This window comes from Crocodylus porosus, unplaced genomic scaffold (assembly GCF_001723895.1).
Source record: "Crocodylus porosus isolate Cpor-Errol unplaced genomic scaffold, CroPor_comp1, whole genome shotgun sequence".
NCBI classification, from domain to species: Eukaryota; Metazoa; Chordata; order Crocodylia; family Crocodylidae; genus Crocodylus; species Crocodylus porosus.
The window spans coordinates 224,622-227,975 of NW_017728905.1; positions in this window are offsets into that span (position 1 = coordinate 224,622).

Consider the following 3,354-nt stretch of genomic DNA (forward strand, 5'->3'; position numbering starts at 1 on the left):
CCCTCACACGCCCATCTCACTCCCACTCCAATTACATTCAGCCAAACCTGCTCTCACTTGGAAATCAAAAAAAGAAACAAAAAAAGAATCTAAAAAGTGCTTTTAAAATTAAAGGACTAGAATCTCTTTTCATTTTACACTGTGCATCTAAACATCAGGTGAATGGCTGAAAGGTGCCTTATCTGTCCTCTCCTAACCTGGAGCGGGGTGTGCTGTGTACCCACCCGTCTACTTGTCTCTATATGCATGGACTTGTCTCACTAGAGAGCTGGGGAACAGGCTGGGGAGTGACCCCTGAGAGATATTTTAGATCACAGAGCCAGGACTGCTAGTGACAACCCTCAAGCCCTACACGGTAGCCCGGTGAACTGGGGCAAAGGTGTTTACACCAGCATAGCGACTCTCCTTCCTGCATGTGATAGTACAATGACTTTTACATGGCTCAGACTGAGACTGCACAAGGGACTGCCCCAGTGTAGCTCGACTGGTAAAACATCACCCCCAAGCCAAAGAGCTACACTGGGACAAGATCCTACATGCTGGAGAAGCTGAAAGCAACCCCTGCCTCTTTCCTGTACTCAGCCCAGCTGTCGGTGTAATTTTCTAGTTGCTTTATGATCTTTCAGTGCTGTCTGAGAGCTGGGAAGGGGCCTTTGTTAGGGGGAACAGGGCCTGACCCTCTTTATCTCAAGGAGTCGCTGGCCTGCGATCATAAAGATCTCCCGGACAGGTCACTTCCAAGTCTGTTTGACCTGAAACAGGGTGCTGGGTGATGCTGAAGGAACCTGCTATGCATTGCATTAAGCAGAGGGCAGATGGGCCCGCAGGCTGCCTCTTCTCCCCCGTGGCACTGCCAACACCTTTGTTCCATTGGTATCCTCCGCGCTAGGCTTTCAGCACCACCAATTCAAATAAATAACAGTCCCTGCCTCTGCTGGACAGTGAATACTTTGGTGCCTGTCTGATGGACCAGAACTACATACCCCAGAAGTCAGGGTGTGTGATGACCCAGCACAAGGTGCTCATAGGAGATACGTTTCCAAATCCCCTAAGCCTTAACGGGGTAGCAGCTTCAGCAGACTTTTATTTCTAGCCCTACCAATTCTCTCCCCATAATGATTCCATGAAGCTTTAAGGGAAATCCTAAATAACCTTTGTAGGACAGCTTTCATTTCTAGCTCCTTTTTAGGGTGTGCTTTGACACCATCGCTCTCATTCCTAAAATCTCCAGGATGATCCTCATCCAAGAAATTCTTTTGACTTAAATAATCATGGAATCGAGTGCTTTGAGATCCTGGGCTGAAAGGTGCAATGTAGCAAGTGCTAAGGACTGTCACTAGGCCATGCAGCAGCTGCTCAGGAAGGCTGAAGGCTGAAGTTAAAAAGCCACCCCAGTAATCACTGGGTCTCTGTGAGCCTCAAAGTCCCTATCCTAGCGATGACCATAGCTTCACGACTGGAGTTGGGATTTGGGAGTAGAGTATGAGTAAACAGGGAAGAGAAAGTAAGTGCTATGTTGTGAAAGGGAAAGTCAGGATGTCCCAGTTGCAATGGAACAGTTCTTGGCTCTACTATGCCTAGAGTTCATCACAGAGCCGGGCACTACGAAATAAAGCAGGTGTTGCTAACTCATCCCTCAAACAGAGACTGCCTGGAATTTTTGTTGCTTTCTCATATTCCCTGTCCCACTCAGGGTAATCAATATGCAAGGAGGAGTTAGTTTTGTTGCCACAAGATTCTCTTTCTACTGACATCTAACATTCACACAAGACTTTTAGTGCTATACCATATTACAATCTACAACCACATAGTACCAGCTGAAATACAGCCATCTCTGAGGGGGGGGACAGGATGTATATATGTACTGCTCACCAGGCAGGTCAAGCGTTCTCAGGAAAAGTGCCACCTGAGCAGACAAGGCCACCATTTCTTAAGGCAGTGGTTCTCAACCTTTTCAGAGCCACGGCCCTCCTGCACCGTTTTCTGGAAGGTGGTGGCACCCCTGGTTGAGAACTACTGTTGGTGCTGCTCAACCTACTTCAGAGCTTCTCAACTGGGTGTTGCTATCTCCAGATAAAGCTGGCCTACACCTGCTGCACAGCCAGTCCAGGAAAGGCTGTGGCACATGAGCACACTCCTGAATTAGAGATTTGATCACCCTAACGCAGGCAGGAGCTGCCTCATGCTGTGCAGCCCTTCTTGGTCCAGCAGCCCCAGTGCTCCGCCTGGAAAGAAAGGCACACAGGTGGACTGGGAAGGGCTATGGCCAAGCCAGCTCCTGCCTGCTTTAGGCTGATCAGAATCCTAATGCAGCAGGAGTATGTTCGTGGCTGTTACCATGGTGGCAGTACCTGCATCCTGGCACCCCGATGGGGAATAGCAGCACCCCGGTTGAAAACCACTGTCTTGTCCAAGAGAATCTCATGCAGTTCCCCTGCAGAGTGCATAGGTTTGTTTGTTTGTTTCTTATCTGCCTTGGAAGGTGAAGAGTTAAGTCTTCCCCTCATGATGTGGACTCCCTAGATCTCAAAGCACTTTGCAAATGTGGACAAATAGCATTAGCCTCATTTTTACAACTGAGGCAGCTGAGACCCATGGAAAAGTGGCTTTGCCTGACATCACAAAGGGATGTGAGAGCAGAGCCAGGATTACAACCTACTCCCAGTCAGGGATGAAGTGCTCAACTTATAGGAAGGACCCTGGTTTTCCCTGTAGGCATTTCAAGCATGATGTCTGGAGCAGAATTTTGTCTGTCTACACACGGCATAAACATTTTTAAATCAATGTGTAAAATATCCCTAATCCCCACCTCCTCCATTATCACAAATAGCAAGTGAATATAATTGCACTGGGGCTGCTCTGAAGGGCGATTTTGCCAAAGCTACCTCAATTTACTCAGCATCAGGGAAGGAAAGACCCAAACCCCTGGGAGGTATCAGATACCCTGTGACGAGCATCTCGGGCATCGGGAGCTTTATCTTTCCAAAACAGAAGAAGCAAAAAAATTGATTTTTCCCAGTCCAGCCAAACAGAGGCACCAAAAGTATCAACTGCCCAGGACAGTTCATTCAGCTCTTAGCATTTTTCCATCATTTCTTTTTTTTTAAAGAAATGCATCTCACAATTTGTTTTAAGTGTGTCTGGACACAAAATAAAGCTTTGGATTTACATGGAAGCTTCTTTCCATGTTACAGACCCATCCTGCCACCCTTAACCCAAACTTCCTAAGAATCTGCCTTCAAAGAAAAGGCCCTTGGCTAGAAAAGCTTCCCAAAGGAAGCCTGGCTATGATGAGAGGATTGGAAACGTTACACACACACACACATATATATATATCTATATCTATATATACAG